Here is an 18,515-nt window from a genome sequence, read left to right as displayed (position 1 = left end):
TTTTTAAATCTATTTTATTTTTTAAAATACATTTATTTATTTAATTTATTTTTTTTAAAGAAATTGATTTTTTTTAATTTTATTTAGTTTTTTAACATCTATATTGGAGTAGAATTGCTTTACAATGGTGTGTTAGTTTCTGCTTTATAACAAAGTGAATCAGTTATACATATACATATGTTCACATATCTCTTCCCTTTTGTGTCTCCCTCCCTCCCACCCTCCCTAACCCACCCCTCTAGGTGGTCACAGAGCAGGGAGGTGATCTCCCTGTGCTATGTGGCTGCTTCCCACTAGCTATCTATTTTACATTTGGTAGTGTATATATGTCCATGCCACTCTCTCACTTTGTCACCGCTTACACTTCCCCCTCCCCATAACCTCAAGTCCATTCTCTAGTAGGTCTGTGTCTTTATTCCCGTCTTGCCCCTAGGTTCTTCATGACCTTTTTTTTTTTTCCTTAGATTCCAGATATATGTGTTAGCATACAGTATTTGTTTTTCTCTTTCTGACTTACTTCACTCTGTATGACAGACTCTAGGTCCATCCACCTCACTACAAATAACTCAATTTCGTTTCTTATTATGGCTGAGTAATATTCCATTGTATATATGTGCCACATCTTCCTTATCCATTCATCTGTTGGTGGACACTTAGGTTGCTTCCATGTCCTGGCTATTGTAAATAGAGCTGCAATGAACATTTTGGTACATGACTCTTTTTGAATTCTGGTTTTCTCAGGGTATATGCCCAGCAGTGGGATTGCTGGGTCATATGCTAGTTCTATTTTTAGTTTTTTAAGGAACCTCCATACTGTCCTCCATAGTGGCTGTGTCAGTTTACATTCCCACCAACAGTGCAAAAGGGTTCCCTTTTCTCCATACCCTCTCCAGCATTTATTGTTTATAGATTTTTTGATGATGGCCATTCTGACTGGTGTGAGGTGATACCTCACTGTAGTTTTGATTTGCATTTCTCTAATGATTAGTGATGTTGAGCATCCTTTCATGTATTTGTTGGCAATCTGTATATCTTCTTTGGAGAAATGTCTATTTAGGTCTTCTGCCCATTTTTGGATTGGGTTGTTTGTTTTCTTGTTATTGAGCTGCATGAGCTGCTTGTAAATTTTGGAGATTAATCCTTTGGCAGTTGCTTCATTTGCAAATATTTTCTCGCATTCTGAGGGTTGTCTTTTGGTCTTGTTTATGGTTTCCTTTGCTGTGCAAAAGCTTTTAAGTTTCATTAGGTCCCATTTGTTTATTTTTGTTTTTATTTCCATTTCTCTAGGAGGTGGGTCAAAAAGTATCTTGCTGTGATTTATGTCATAGAGTGTTCTGCCTATGTTTTCCTCTAAGAGTTTGATAGTGTCTGGCCTTACATTTAGATCTTTAATCCATTTTGAGTTTATGTTTGTATATGGTGTTAGGAAGTGTTCTAATTTCATACTTTTACCTGTACCTGTCCAGTTTTCCCAGCACCACTTATTGAAGAGGCTGTCTTTTCTCCACTGTATATTCTTGCCTCCTTTATCAAAGATAAGGTGACCATATGTGCCTGGGTTTATCTCTGGGCTTTCTATCCTGTTCCATTGATCTGATTTCTGTTTTTGTGCCAGTACCATACTGTCTTGATTACTGCAGATTTGTAGTATAGTCTGAAGTCAGGGAGCCTGATTCCTCCAGCTCCATTCTTCTTTCTCAAGATTGCTTTGGCTATTCGGAGTCTTTTGTGTTTCCATACAAATTGTGAAAGTTTTTGCTCTAGTTCTGTGAAAAATGCCAGTGGTAGTTTGATAGGGATTGCATTGAATCTGTAGATTGCTTTGGTTAGTAGAGTCATTTTCACAATGTTGATTCTTCCAATCCAAGAACATGGTATATCTCTCCATCTGTTTGTATCATCTTTAATTTCTTTCATCAGTGTCTTATGATTTTCTGCATACAGGTCTTTTGTCTCCTTAGGCAGGTTTATTCTTAGGTATTTTATTCTTTTTGTTGCGATGGTAAATGGGAGTGTTTTCTTAATTTCACTCTCAGATTTTTCATCATTAGCATTAGGAATGCTAGAGATTTCTGTGCATTAATTTTGTATCCTGCTACTTTACCAAATTCATTGATTAGCTCTAGTAGTTTTCTGGTAGCATCTTTAGGATTCTCTATGTATAGTATCATGTCATCTGCACACAGTGACAGCTTTACTTCTTCTTTTCTAATTTGGATTCCTTTTATTTCCTTTTCTTCTCTGATTGCTGTGGCTAAAACTTCCAAAACTATGTTGAATAATAGTGGTGAGAGTGGGCAACCTTGTCTTGTTCCTGATCTTAGTGGAAATGCTTTCAGTTTTTCACCATTGAGGACGATGTTGGCTGTGGGTTTGTCATATATGGCCTTTATTATATTGAGGAAAGTTCCCTCTATGCTTACTTTCTGGAGGGTTTTTGTCATAAATGGGTGTTGAATTTTGTCAAAAGCTTACTCTGCATCTATTGAGATGATCATATGGTTTTTCTCCTTCAATTTGTTAATATGGTGTATCACATTGATTGATTTGCGTATATTGAAGAATCCTTGCATTCCTGGAATAAACCCCACTTGATCGTGGTGTATGATCCTTTTAATGTGCTGTTGGATTCTGTTTGCTAGTATTTGGTTGAGGATTTTTGCATTTATGTTCATCAGTGATATTGGCCTGTAGTTTTCTTTCTTGTGACATTTTTGTCTGGTTTTGGTATCAGGGTGATGGTGGCCTCATAGAATGAGTTTGGGAATGATCCTCCCTCTGCTATATTTTGGAAGAGTTTGAGAAGGGTAGGTGTTAGCTTTTCTCTAAATGTTTGATAGAATTTGCCTGTGAAGCCATCTGGTCCTGGGCTTTTGTTTGTTGGAAGATTTTTAATCACAGTTTCAATTTCAGTGCTTGTTATTGGTCTGTCCATATTTTCTATTTCTTCCTGGTTCATTCTCGGAAGGTTGTGCATTTCTAAGAATTTGTCCATTTCTTCCAGGTTGTCCATTTTATTGGCATAGAGTTGCTTGTAGTAGTCTCTTACGATCCTTTGTATTTCTGAAGCGTCAGTTGTTACTTCTCCTTTTTCATTTCTAATTCTATTGATTTGAGTCTTCTCCCTTTTTTTCTTGATGAGTCTGGCTAATGGTTTATCAATTTTGTTTATCTTCTCAAAAAACCAGCTTTTAGTTTTATTGATCTTTGCTATCGTTTCCTTCATTTCTTTTTCATTTATTTCTGATCTGATCTTTATGATTTCTTTCCTTCTGCTAAATTTGGGGGTTTTTGTTCTTCTTTCTCTAATTGCTTTAGATGTAAGGTGAGTTTGTTTATTTGAGATGTTTCTTGTTTCTTAAGGTAGGATTGTATTGCTATAAACTTCCCTCATAGAACTGCTTTTGCTGCATCCCATAGGTTTTGGGTTGTCGTGTTTTCACTGTCATTTGTTTCTAGGTACTTTTTGATTTCCTCTTTGATTTCTTCAGTGATCTGTTTGTTATTAAGTAGCCTCCATGGGTTTGTATTTTTTACAGATTTTTTCCTGTAATTGATACCTAGTCTCATAGTGTTGTGGTCAGAAAAGATACTTGATACGATTTCAATATTCTTAAATTTACCAAGGCTTGATTTGTGATATGATCACAAATCATCACATCAAATCACAAATCAAATTTGTGATATGATTACCAAGATATGATCTATCCTGGAGAATGTTCCATGAGCACGTGAGAAGATTGTGTAGTCTGTTGTTTTTGGATGGAATGTCCTATAAATATCAATTAAGTCCATCTTGTTTAATGTATCATTTAAAGCTTGTGTTTCCTTATTTATTTTCATTTTGGATGATTTGTCCATTGGTGAAAGTGGGGTGTTAAAGTCCCCTACTATGAATGTGTTACTGTCGATTTCCCCTTTTATGGCTGTTAGTATTTGCCTTATGTATTGAGGTGCTCCTATGTTGGGTGCATAAATATTTACAATTGTTATATCTTCTTCTTGGATCAATCCCTTGATCATTATGTAGTGTCCTTCTTTGTCTCTTGTAATAGTCTTGATTTTAAAGTCTAGTTTGTCTGATATGAAAATTGCTACTGCAGCTTTCGATTTCCATTTGCATGGAATATCTTTTTCCATCCCCTCGCTTTCAGTCTGTATGTGTCCCTAGGTCTGAAGTGGGTCTCTTGTAGACAGCATATGTATGGGTCTTGATTTTGAATCCATTCATCCAGTCTATGTCTTTTGGTTGGAGCATTTAATCCATTTACATTTAAGGTAATTATCGATATGTATGTTCCTATGACCATTTTCTTAATTGTTTTGGGTTTGTTATTGTAGGTCTTTTCCTTCTCTTGTGTTTTCTGCCTAGAGAAGTTCCTTTAGCATTCGTTTTAAAGCTGGTTTGGTGGTGCTGAATTTCTTAGCTTTTGCTTGTCTGTAAAAGTTTTAATTTCTCCATCAAATCTGAGTGAGATCCTTGCTGGGTAGAGTAATCTTAGTTGTAGGTTTTTCTCCTTCGTCACTTTAAATATGTCCTGCCACTCCCTTCTGGCTTGCAGAATTTCTGCTGAAAGATCAGCTGTTAACCTTATTGGGATTCCCTTGTGTGTTATTTGTTGTTTTTCCCTTGCTGCTTTTTATATTTTTTCTTTGTATTTAATTTTTGACAGTTTGATTAATATGTGTCTTGGGGTGTTTGTCATTGGATTTATTCTGTATGGGACTCTTTCTGCTTCCTGGACTTGATTAACTATTTCCTTTCGCATATTAGGGAAGTTTTCAACTATAATCTCTTCAAATATTTTCTCAGTCCCTTTCTTTTTCTCTTCTTCTTCTGGGACCCCTACAATTTGAATGTTGGTGTGTCTAATGTTGTCCCAGAGGTCTCTAGACTGTCCTCAACTCTTTTCGTTCTTTTTTCTTTCTTCTGCTCTGCAGTAGTTATTTCCACTATTTTATCTTCCAGGTCACTTATATGTTCTTCTGCCTCAGTTATTATGCTATTGATCCTTCTAGAGGATTTTTAATTTCATTTATTGTGTTGTTCATCTCTGTTTGTTTGCTCCTTAGTTCTTCTAGGTCCTTGTTAAACGTTTCTTTTATTTTCTCCATTCTATTTCCAAGATTGTGGATCATCTTTACTATCATTACTCTGAATTCTTTTTCAGTTAGACTGCCTATTTCCTCTTCATTTGTTAGTTCTGATGGGTTTTTGCCTTGCTCTTTCATCTGCTGTGTGGTTTTCTTCCTTCTCATTTTGCTTAGCTTACTGTGTTTGGGGTCTCGTTTTCACAGGCTGCAGGTTCGTAGTTCCTGTTGTTTTTGGTGTCTGTCCCCAGTGGCTAAGGTTGGTTCAGTGGGTTGTGTAGGCTTCCCGGTGGAGGGGACTAGTGCCTGTGTTCTGGTAGATGAGGCTGGATCTTGTCTTTCTGGTGGGGAGGTCCACATCTTGTGGTGTGTTTTGGGGTGTCAGTGGCCTTATTATGATTTTAGGCAGCCTCTCTGCTAATGGATGGGGTTGTGTTCCTGTCTTGCTAGTTGTTTGGCATAGGGTGTCTAGCACTGTAGCTTGCTGGTCATTGAGTGGAGCTGGGTCTTGGTGTTGAGATGGAGATCTCTGGGAGATTTTCACCATTTGATATTACGTGGAGCTGGGAGGTCTCTCGTGGACCAGTGTCCTGAACTTGACTCTCCCACCTCAGAGGCACAACCCTGATGGCTGGCTGGAGCACCAAGAGCCTTTCATCCACACGGCTCAGAATAAAAGGGAGAAAAAAATAGAAAGAAAGAAAAAGATAAAATAAACTGAAGTTATTAAAATAAAAAATAATTATTAAGAAAAAAAATTTTTTAAGTAATAAAATAACCCAAAACGGACAGACAGAACCCTAGGACAAATGGTAAAAGCAAATCTGTACAAGCAAAATCACACACAGAAGCATACACATACACACTCACAAAAAGAGATAAAGGGAAAAAATATATATATATCGTTGCTCCCAAAGTCCACCTCCTCAAGTTGGGATGATTCGTTGTCTATTCAGGGATTCCACAGATGCAGGGTACATCAAGTTGATTGTGGAGATTTAATCCGCTGCTCCTGAGGCTGCTGGGAGAGATTTCCCTTTCTCTTGTTTGTTCTCACAGCTCCCAGGGGCTCAGCTTTGGATTGGGCCCCGCCTCTGCGTGTAGGTCGCCTGAGGGCGTCTGTTCTTCGCTCAGACAGGACGGGGTTAAAGGAGCAGCTGCTGCGGGGGCTCTGGCTCACTCAAGCCGGGGGGAGGGAGGGGTACGGAGTGCGGGGCGAGCCTGCGGTGGCAGAGGCCGGCGTGACGTTGCACCAGCGTGAGGCGTGCCGTGCGTTCTCCCGGGGAAGTTGTCCCTGGATCACGGGGCCCTGGCAGTTGCGAGCTGCACAGGCTCCCGGGCGGGGAGGTGTGGAGAGTGACCTGTGCTCGCACACAGGCTTCTTGGTGGCGGCAGCAGCAGCCTTAGCGTCTCATGCCCGTCTCTGGGGTCCGCGCTTTTAGCCGCGGCTCGCGCCCGTCTCTGGAGCTCCTTTAAGCAGCGTTCTTAATCCCCTCTCCTCGGCACCAGGAAAGAAAGAGGTAAGAAAAAGTCTCTTGCCTCTTTGGCAGGTCCAGACCTTTTCCCGGACTCCCTCCCGGCTAGCTGTGGCACACTAGCCCCCTTCAGGCTGTGTTCACGCCGCCAACCCCAGTCCTCTCCCTGGGATCCGACCTCCGAAGCCCGAGCCTCAACTCCCAGCCCCGCCCGCCCCGGCGGGTGAGCAGACAAGCCGCTCGGGCTGGTGAGTGCCGGTCGGCCCTGATCCTCTGTGCGGAATCTCCCCGCTTTGCCCTCCGCAGCCCTGTTGCTGCGCTCTCCTCCGCAGCTCTGAAGCTTCTCTCCACCGCGCCCCCCTCACCACCCACAGTCTCCACCCGCGAAGGGCCTTCCTGGTGTGTGGAAACCTTTCCCCCTTCACAGCTCCGTCCCACTGGTGCGGGTCCCGTCCCTATTCTTTTGTCTCTGTTTTTTCTTTTTTCTTTTGCCCTACCCAGGTACGTGGGGAGTCTCTTGCCTTTTGGGAGGTCTGAGGTCATCTGCCAGCGTTCAGTAGGTGTTCTGTAGGAGTTGTTCCACATGTAGATGTATTTCTGATGTATTTGTGGGGAGGAAGGTGATCTCAACATCTTACTCTTCCGCCGTCTTGAAGCTCCCTGGTTTTTCCTCTTTATTTTTATTTGTTTACTTTTGGCTGCATTGGGTCTTCATTGCGTGCATGGGCTTCTCATTGCAGTGGCTTCTCTTGTTGCAGAGCACGGGCTCAAGGAGCGTAGTCTTCAGTAGTTGTGGTGCACGGGCTCAGTAGTTGTGGCACGTGGGCTCAGTAGTTGTGGCTCATGGGCTCTAGTGCACAGGCTCAGCAGTTGTGGCGCATGGGCTATAGAGCGCAGGCTTAGCAGTTATGGTGCACAGGTTTAGTTGCTCCACGGCATGTGGGATCTTCCCGAACCAGAGATCAAACCTGTGTCCCCTGCATTGGCAGGTGGATTCTTAACCACTGCACCACCAGGGAAGTCCCATTCCTAGTGTTTTTGTTTGTTTGGTTTTTTTGCGGTATGCGGGCCTTTCACTGTTGTGGCCTCTCCCGTTGTGGAGCACAGGCTCTGGACACGCAGGCTCAGCGGCCATGGCTCATGGGCCCAGCCGCTCTGTGGCATGTGGGATCTTCCCGGACCGGGGCACGAACCCGTGTCCCCTGCATCAGCAGGCGGACTCTCAACCACTGCGACACCAGGGAAGCCCCCTAGTTATTTTTAAATCAGTATATTACATCAGCATTGTTATCCTCACACTGACAGCTTATAATTAGTCACACATGTCACAGGTATTTTCTCACAGATATATTGAGTGCTGAAAGTGAAGTTTTTTTGTTAGAGTGTATCAACAGGAGGAAGAATTTCTCTTTAAAATATGTCTTGAATATGGATGGAAGAATGATGAGTCATGTTTAATTATTTAAGAATGAAATTCACCCAAATGTCATTTGATCCTTTTGGCCTTTTGGGATATAATGGATGTGAAAGATAGAAAAATACCTGTGAGTGCATACACAAAAGCTGAAAACTCATCACCTAATTCTTTTCTACCTCACAAACCTCCAGCATCTCCCTGATGATAACATGTAGAGAGGAGGCAATAAACTGCAAATTTTGTGACCACATTTTGTGCTTGAGGCCAGCCCTCTTATTAGATCACATCTTACCTGAAAGATGGAATGAGTGATTCAGGCACACAGAGTCAGGCAGCAGGTGAGCCCAGGTAAGGGATGTGGCATGGCTCTTTATTTAAAGCTGAGAGTCCAGGTCCCTTTTCCAGTATCCTTTGGCCAGTGTGATATTATCAAGTGAGCATAGCATTTCACCAAATTTAGAGGGCTGTTGTGATTCACTTCTTTGACTTCTTCTGAGGCTGCATGAACCTTTTGCTTCAAGACACTTTTAGTGGTTGAGTCAGGTTTCAGAGAGCCATTCAGAAGTGCAGCTGAAAATGCATCTTGCAGAAGTGAAGAAAGGACACACAATTAAGGGGGCAGCTCTCCATACAGGAACACTGTTCATGCAGTCAGCAAACACTGATTGAATTCCCACTATGTGCCAGTCACTATTCTAAGTTCTGGAGGTACCACAGTGAATACAACGAAAACAAACAGATATCCCTGCCCTCTAAGAATTTATGTTACAGTATCGCTGTTATTGTTTAACTATAGTAAGCACTCTTTCCTCTTTTAGGTCATTTCCACATTGTATTGTCAAACTGTATTTGTACTTTATAGGGACGCATTTGGCTGTAAGACAAATTGACCAATAACTGTTTAAACAAATAGGATTTTCTTTTGTACTTGGCAAGAAGTCAATATAGATTGTCTGGCGGCTTATGCAGCAGCTCAAACGTATCATGGGGATTTAGACTCTCTCTGTTTTAACATTCTGCCATGCTTAGCATGGTGCTCCTTTCTCATAGCTTCGGGATGGTTGCTGTAGCTCCTGCCATCATGTCTGTGCTCACAGCAGGGAGGAGGGGAGACAGGTATGAGGCCAGCTATGCCTAAGCTTTCTTTAAAGAGGAGAACAAACTTTTCACAAAAACTGTACTAGCATACTTCAGATTATGTGTCATTGACCAGAACTGTGTGACATGACTACCCATATCAGCAAGAGAGGCTGAGAAATTAAGTATATAGTATTTAAAGTCTTGATAGTGAAGGCAATCAAGGAAGAATGGGATTGGGAATGAGTGTCAAGTCAGCTAACCTATAATGTAGAATGAAATATTGATTACAAAACCAAAACAAAACTGAGAATCCAGTGACATTTAAACATAAAACTGGTTGATTTTTTGCATCAGGTAATTTTCTTAATGAGTAACTAAATGCATGAATGTCTTGTCAAAGTACACAATGCCCTGTACATAAGAACCTGAATAAATCAATAATCGAATGAATGGCATGGTGAAACTGACATGTTCAAAAGATTTGCTGAAACTCTACATGGACAACTGTTTTGACCATTTGACTCTTCTGATTGTTTATTTCAGTGAAAATTATTAATATGCCTGAATATAATTTTAATTGACAAAGTTAGCATGCTTTTTTCTCTTTATCAAATTTATTTTAGCCATTATAAAAGCAATACATGTTCATCATAGAAAATTTGAAAAATAAAGTAGACATAGAAAATAAAATGACCTAATGCCTCAACCTCCGCCTCATATATTAACTCTATTTTTTAATTACATTTCCTTCTAGTCTATTTGCTGTGCATTTTTTTAAATTGAAGTATAGTTGATATTACAATGTTGTGTTAGTTTCAGGTGTATAGCAAAGTGATTCAGGTAGATAAGTAGGTGGAGAGATAGGTAGATATAGATATAGATATACTTTTTCAGATTCTTTTCCATTATAGGATATCACAAGATTTTGTGACATATATAATATATAATATTATATATCAAATATATATGATATATATATTTGAGAAATATAGTTTCCTGTGCTATACAGTAGGTTCTTATAGTTTATCTATTTTATATATAGTAGTGTGTAAAGTTAGCATGCTTTTGAAAATTCCATTCAATAATCACTTATCAACCAATGGTTATAAGCCAATGACTGTACTAGGCCAGGGAGATGCAAAAATAAGTAATAATAATAAGATAAGATTCCTACACTCAAGGAGCAGATGGTCAAGAAGAAGGAAAAAGGGGTTTTATAGGATCCTAAATTGGGTCATCTCACTCTGCCTGGGGGAATGAGAGTTGTCATGTAGAGTTGTGTGTGTGCTTTTCCTTGGTGAGTGGAGAGGGGGGTGAAAGGAAAAGGAAGAGGAGAGGAGAGAGAGATGGAGGCTTTTTCAGGCAAAAGGAAAAAGGCATGTGAAAGTCACAAAGGCATATGGGTACACATCAAATAAGGCAAATATTTTGGTGTGGTTGTGTGGCATAGTAAAAACTTAATGGATATTGGAATCAAACATACCTGAGTTGAATCCCAAGTCAGTTTCTTCCTTGTGAGACCTGTTAAGCTCCTGAATGTCTCAGTTTTGTCATCCCAGAAATGGGAATAAAAATACCTCCATGATAGGGAATTTGGAGGATGAAGTGCCATAATATATGCACAACATCAGCTACAGTGTTTGAGACGAAGAAGGAACTCGGTGACTGTATCTGTGGTACTGGTTATCATTACCATCATGTTCCCAAGGCTAGATCATTGTCTTGTGAGAGTAACGAAGACAGAAAGGAGAGGTTAGCAAGTGTAGGTCAGAAAGGACACACAGCAAAGTACGGTCAGTTGCAAAATATATCCACAAATTCCTCACACCCTTCTAGTCATACCCCTTTGCTTATGTGATGCTCCTGTCCTTTCTACCAGGAGGGGAAATCTATTTCTCCAACCTCTGAAATCTGGGCTGGTCTTGTGACTTATTTTGACCAATAGGATGTGGGAGAGGTGACTGTATGATGCGCTGAGCCCCCAGGAAGCATTTCCAGCTTTCACTTTCACTCTCTTGGAATCCAGCTGCCTTCCAAGAAGATCCCAGACAGCCTGCAGGAGAGTCCACGTGGAGGAGAAGTGAGGCACCCCGGCCAACATCCCCAGGCAACTGTCATCTGGGGACTGCCAGTCCCTAGCTGATCTGCCACCTGACAAACACAAAACATGAATCAGCCCTGCAAATACCACAGGGAGACCCAGAATTATGAGAAGGTGTGTGTTTGTACTTCTAAACCACTGAGTTTGGGGGTGGTTCGTCATGCAGAGATAGAGAACTGAAAGGGAAGCCTAGGAAGTTAAGTTTATCCAGGAGATGATGAGAAATTGCTGAAAGATTTTAATCAAGGTGATGACCTCAGCAGAGTTTTATTTTACAAATTTCACCCCCGTGTAAGCACAGAGGATACTCTGAATCGGGTCTTACTGAAAGCAGGTAGAGAAGCTAGGTGTTAGGAGCATAAGGTAAAACTTTATGAGAATTTGGAAGAAAACAGAAGAGCAAAGATATGGCGATTTTCACGAGAGTACAGCCTCAGAAGGGTTGAAAGCTCTGCAGAATCCTTGAAATTCTTAATAATTTCTGAACAAATTAATAATAATTAACTTAATAATTTCTGAACAATCTGAATAATAATTAACTTAATAATTTCTGAACAATTTCTGCAAATTATGTAGCTGGTCCTGAAGAAGGAACTAACAGAAATACCTCCAGGCCCCACACATCAGGGAAAACAAATCTGACATAGTACATTCCTGATTGGAGCAGCTTTGAATTGTCTGAGGCCTAGGTCAGTATCCAGGTGAATGAGTCCCTCAGGAGCAGCTGAGCTTTGATTACTCCAATGCTAAAGCTAGTGGCAGTTCCAGACAATAGAAACACCAAGAATAAGAAAAATATTTCTAATCACCCTCCTGAAAGCCACCTGAGTGTCCTTGAATGAGTCAGGCTTCTCCAGCCTTCTCATTCATGAAATAAGGGGATAATTCTGTCCCTACCCAGCTCACAGGAGTGTGACAGTTAAAGGACATGCGAATGAAGCACTTTAAATTCCCCACAAAGGAATGCGTTCAACTAAATAGAAGTACTAAAAATAATTCAAGTAATAACAATAATCCTCATGGCAGTGTCCTCCACCCAGGTCCTTCAGAGGTGGCTATGACTGTACCCTCCTCAGAATACTCAGAATCAAAAAGCCTGATATTTTCCTGAGATAAGGAGACAATAGTAAACAGATAAGTGTTTGATCAGGCCGGATCTGTGTTAACAGGGTGTAAACTTTTTTCTTGTTTATTTACACTGTCTTACAGTTTAAAATTTCTGCATTCATTAATATATTCATCAAAAATTTGTTGAACACACTTTATTATGTACCAGGCATCATGCTAGGTGCTGAGAGAGAGGAACCAGTAAGGGCCCCTGCCCTTAAGAAGCTCCCAGTAAGCTGGAGTTTGACACAAAAAAACAACTAGTCATAAACCATAAACGCTACTGGAACACACAGAAAGAAACCATTTATAGTGGTTGGAGGAGAGAATGAGGGCTTCCCTGAAGAAGTAACACTGTGTTGCTAGGAATTAATTTTGACATGTTAAGAAGAAATAGGGTCAATCTAGAGTGAATTTTCAAGATTGGAAAATAAGTTCAAAATTTGAAAATAATCTCACACTCAGAATGCCATCTACATATGGCAGCATTTCTTTTAAAAACCACCATATCGTTTTTGTCTTCTAAAAAGCCAGTCTGGGTTTATTGTATGTTTCTAATGATTTAATACTGAGTTGCTGTGTAACCTTGGCAATTCATCTAAACACCAATGAATATTTTGAGACCCTTAAACATTCTGAGCCTCAGTTTCTTCTAAAAATGAGAGATTTAGAAATAGATAATGTATAAGATGGCTTTGAGATTAAACAAACAAACAAAAAACCCCAACAGACTGATTTTTAAATTAATCTATCAGGACACAGTTGTGAAATGTTAGTAATTCAATATGGGTACTCTGAGGGATGGTGCTTATATTCCAGTGGTGCTACCGTTGTTCAACATATTTCTTGCAACTAAACTTTAGAACTGACTTAATGATTTGAGGACTTCAGTGGGAACAAACCTAAAGAATAGGGGGAAATTTCTCCCTAGAATAAGAAATTCCTTTTGAGATAGGAAATCAGAATTTGCATCCGAACTCCATCTCTCTGACCCTCAGTTTCTTTATAAACAAGGTCTGTAAGCATGCCTCTGCCTACCCTACAGAACCGTGGAGGTTCAAATGCTGAAGTTATGTGAAATTCTTGCTATGAAGCGTGATACAAACATCTTCCTTAAGGATGAACTTGATTTCATATCTGAGCCTAAAGTCATTCAGAGTATATCAGGTAAATAGAGCAGATACTATTTTGGGTCATAAATGAGCAGTGATTTTTGAGACTGACTTTTTCTTCACTTTGTACATAGGTTCTGAAGGTCATTCAGCGAGGTGACTTTTTAGAAATACAGTGACTTCCTTGTTAGTCTGAAGATACAGTATCCCAAGATGAATTTTTTTTTTTTTTTTTTGTGGTTCGCGGGCCTCTCACTGTTGTGGCCTCTCCCGTTGCTGAGCACAGGCTCCGGACGCGCAGGCTCAGCGGCCATGGCTCACGGGCCCAGATGCTCCGCGGCATGTGGGATCCTCCCGGACCGGGGCACGAACCCGTGTCTCCTGCATCGGCAGGCGGACTCTCAACCACTGCGCCACCAGGGAAGCCCCCCAAGATGACTTTTAAAACACTACCAATTTAAAAACAACTGTAGTGCTAATAATAGAGTCACGAGTTATAAAGTATGTTTTATATATGATTTCTAAAAATGACTGATAATGGAGATTAGTGTTGTAACTCATTTTTACAAAGGGGTGAGCTGCCCCTAAAATAACCCCAATGATACATTCGTATGGGCTTTACCATTCAAAAAGTGTTTCGCATAAATCATCTCATTTGAGCCTAATAGCAACGCTGCGAAATATATTTTAATTTTATTCTCAGTTTACAGTTGAGGAAATTGAGGATTATCTGTAAAACGATACTGGGCCAGTTGTTAACCTTCTTGAGCCTTAAATAAGCTACAGGGCAGAGTTTCAGTCCCACAAATCTCGAATCTGAAGTTCTCCCATGCGCACACACATATTTAGACTCCTAGACATCTTCATTTCCCTGATGAATTTACTAAAGCTATGTCAAGCTTGTCTGGATGTCTGGAATTGTCTGAACAGCCGTGTTCCCTTGCCCCCTTGAGATGCCTAGATCTGGGTTCATAAGATTTAATTCTTTGGGAAGGGGCTGTTTCCTATCCTAAGGTTTCACCTGGTGGCCACTTGGCCTATATGATTCATGGACCCTTTGAGAGGGGCGGTCTGGTGCGTGGCTAGAAACAGAGATATGACTTGCTCATTCCTGACCTCTTCCTTCAATTGTGCTAAGCTCTACCTTGAAACAAGTTGCCTGTAGTTAGTGCTCACACCTCATGCTAAAGAAGCCAGTGAGGTTGCGGGCGGGGTCCTAATGGACTCCTGAGCCCCAGCTGCCATTCATCCTTCTCTGATTTGCTAGCTTCACCTATAAACTCCCTTGTCTTCTTTCTACTCTCATCGTCTTCCTCCTTTCGTCACACACTCTAAGTGTCCACAGATGTCAAGTGTAGAAAAAGCCATGTGGTGTTAATGCTTTAGTGCTGGCACAAAGGTACTTCCTGAAGAAGATACGGCCCCTCGTGGAGCTGTTTTGTAGGCTGCCCGTCTATATATATCATTGCCCCGTGCTGATTCTTGATTCAAATAGCCTGACAACTTTTGAGCTGGCGTGATGCCACCCCGGGGTATCAGTCAACGGGCCATCTAGGCATATCAAGTGCGGCTGTTAAGAGCAGGAATCCTGGCCAGGAATTTCTAAACCACTGCCTGTGAAGAGGTTCTATGCGTTTTGGCTGGGGAAAACTTCCAAAAATAAAAACTAGATACTGTGGCCATTTGTTTGGACTTTGTAGAGGAGTTATTAGTCACCAGGGGCAGGGACAGGACGAGAGAAGACAGCATGAAATTAAATCTAATTAATCACTCTGACAGGCAGACAAGAACTGAGCCCACTCTTCCTAGAGCAATCATTGGAAATATAGAAAAATGGTGGGGGAAAAAAAAGCATCTAGCCTTACTGGATTGTATTTATTTCTTTGGAAATTGAAAATCCCAGAAAGTAAACAATGTAGTGATCTGAGCAGTGTGTGCACTCTTAGAATTTAGGTGGAAGAGTTTGTTTCCATCTTCATAGTCTACTTACTACGTATGTTGTTTGCTAATCAAGACCTTCCTGATGGAGGAGCAAATCCGCTGCCCTTTTAAGTTGGAGCTCCGAGTGGCTTTGAGGGTTGTAAGCCTTTGAAGGGTGTGAGGTTTTCACTGAAGCGTCAGCGTGGTATATACTTTTTTAAGAGCAGGGGCATTTGAGTCAAAACTGGAGTTGATCTGTGCTTTCCTACCAGAAAAGTTGTTTTCCTTCTCCAAGTCTGTTTCCTGTCTCAAAAAGTAATAATAGTGGTACAGCTTTATAAGATGGTTGTGAAGAATGAAGAAGAAATTCGACCTAAAGATCTGCCTAGTATTTAGTAATTTCCCAATAAATATTAATAAATATCTAATTGACCCACCATGCGCATGACTCCCATAGAGTCATGGAGTTTTTGTCTTTACCTAAATATTCCTGTGTGTTTTGATGCCTGTTTTCTTTTTCCTGCTCTCCCAGTGGTGTGCTAAAGCCAGCTTATACTGGCTTGCAAGAGCCAATTGTTAAAGGTTTAGGAATTTTGAAATCTGATTGTTAAATACTGCCAATAACAAAAAATAGATGAAAAGGAACATATGATTAAATAAATTACATTTAAACCGAGTCAATACTCAAAACTCATTACTTCCTAATTGTTTCACTGAATTTTACTATTATCTGTGCTCTTGAGGTTATTTATATCTATTTTATCTGTGTGGTAAACACACCATATAATGGTGTGCTATCACTGTGCATCCCTTCCCAACTTGTGTTCAATGACATCCTTCTAGTGGCTTGAAAAATCCAAGTATCTTGAAAACAGAGATCCCTCTAGTGGCTTCTGTAGGCCATTGCCTTACAGAAATAGGCAAATACTATAATTCAGTACATTTTCCCAAAGAGTCAATTATTAAACATTCACCATAACTTTATCTATGTTAATTCTACATTTGGAAAAAATTGGATTAATTTTATGTGAGAATATATAAAAGTAATTCTGATAAACTTTTTATGCTTTGTAGAATCCAACTCTTAAGAATGAGTCAGACATACTACATACCCTAGTATAATTCTTTTATGAAATAAAAAAAAATACGTGCCAAACAACAGAATTTCCATTTTTAGTGAAAACATAATTTCTATGAAACATGCCACTCAATAAATTTTTAAATGGGTATTCATTTATCAAACCTTTCAATTTCTTACTGGTTATTTTTTGAAGTATCTGAAAGTTTGCCTTATTCTTGATTTTGGGGAATTACTAAAAATCCTAAAATTACTACTGTTTGTCTCCAAGTATATGGAGATGTTTCTAGGTAAAAATATTAACATGTAACTGTGCATCAATGCTGCTTTGTTTTTAAAATAAAAAATTACCCAGCCCAGTGCCTGGCACAGATTATAAATGGAGTGAAACAGAGGAAAGACAATGAAATTTTCATTTGGAAGACTTGGGGTCAAGTCCTGCTCATCCCTTAAGTGTTGAGACCGTGGGCTAGCAATCGGTCAACCATCTGTAAAGCCAGCATAACGTAGGTGAATATGCTAGCATACCACATGGTGTTGTGAGGATTATATGAAGAACTCTGGCATACAGTAGATTGTTCAACACATGTTAATTTACTGTGATATCAACTAACAGTTATGGATTAAATAAATTCAGATCAACTGATTATTAAAGAGCCTCAGTATATGCAAGGGAAGAAATTCAGAAGACCAAATTTCTTTGGAGTAATTCACTTCCTTAATTTTGTCTGAATCACACAGTGTATCTCCTAATTCAATAATCTGACGTCTCCAGGTGACTTTTTCCCCTTGGTAACTGCCCACCACCCACAAAGACAAGTTTCAGACCCACTTCTCCCAGGACCCCTTTACCTGACCTTCAAAGTCCTCCAAAATCCCTCTTCACTCTCTTTTTTTCTTATCTACTCTGCTGACCCAGCCCAAATGCTTCACTCCAGCCAAGCCTGGTTTTTATAACTCTTTGATTCAGCCATACTCTTGATTTTCACTTTTCTTCACCCAAAATGTCATCTTTTCCACTTTTGCATATAGGAAAATAATGATAATCTTTTCAGTCACAATCATTCCTCCTTTATTCAATACTTCTTGGTGATCTTCTTATACTACCAGGGTTCACTCTTGATTTCCCCAAACTTTAAATTCCCAAAGTCCTTACTAACAACACCTCTCATTGGTGCATTGGTGTTTCAGCCAATCAAGATGAATATATCTATCTTATCACCTCGAAGGTCAACTCCTTGACAGTTTCAATTTTCCGTAACTCTCCCCTCATCACTCAGTGCTTAGCACTATGCCAGGCAAACAGTGTACACTAGTAAATGTTGGCATCTGTATGTGTCTGGTGTCCAATTTATTTTTTCCTCCCCAACTATCTTTTTCTTTCCTTTACCCTTTTGCAGATTTGAGAGGAAAATTGCAGTCTGTGAGTCCAACACTCCAGAAATATTTAGTTTGTATTTAATATAAAACAATGAACCTCTGGTTATTAACTAGATTAAAATAACATAAGATCACTAAATACTTCATGACAGAACATGAATCAAGATACTTTTCCTGGGACTTCCCTCGTGGCGTAGTGGTTAAGAATCCGCCTGCCAATGCAGGGGACACGGGTTCGAGCCCTGGTCCGGGAAGATCCCACATGCCGCGGAGCAACAAAGCCCATGCACCACATCTACTGAGCCTGCGCTCTAGAGCCTGCGAGCCACAACTACTGAAGCTTGTGTGCCTACAACAAAAGAAGGCACACAAGCTTGTGTGCGCAACAAAAGAAGACCCCGAAATGAGAAGCCTGCTCACTGCAATGAAGATTAGACCCCGCTCGCCACAACTAAAGAAAACCCTGTGCACAGCAAAGAAGACCCAATGCAGCCATAAATAAATAAATAATTTTAAAAAAAGATATTTTTCCTACTAGTGAGTGAGTAAAATATACTTTTTGCTTGTGCAAGGTTCAGAAAGAATGAGTTATATGAAAAACAAATCTAAGAGCCCTTTTACCTGCCGCAGTCTCTGAAGCCAGAAGGAAAAGAAAGAAGAAAGGAAAACAGAGAAATGATTTGATTTTTTTTTCTAACTGACCTCTTTTTTCTTTTTTCCCTCCTCTTTCTCTCTGCTAAGCCATTAAGAAAAT

This window comes from Delphinus delphis, chromosome 11 (assembly GCF_949987515.2).
Source record: "Delphinus delphis chromosome 11, mDelDel1.2, whole genome shotgun sequence".
NCBI classification, from domain to species: domain Eukaryota; kingdom Metazoa; phylum Chordata; class Mammalia; order Artiodactyla; family Delphinidae; genus Delphinus; species Delphinus delphis.
The sequence above is the reverse complement of the archived record's forward strand: the minus strand, read 5'-3'. Positions refer to the sequence as shown.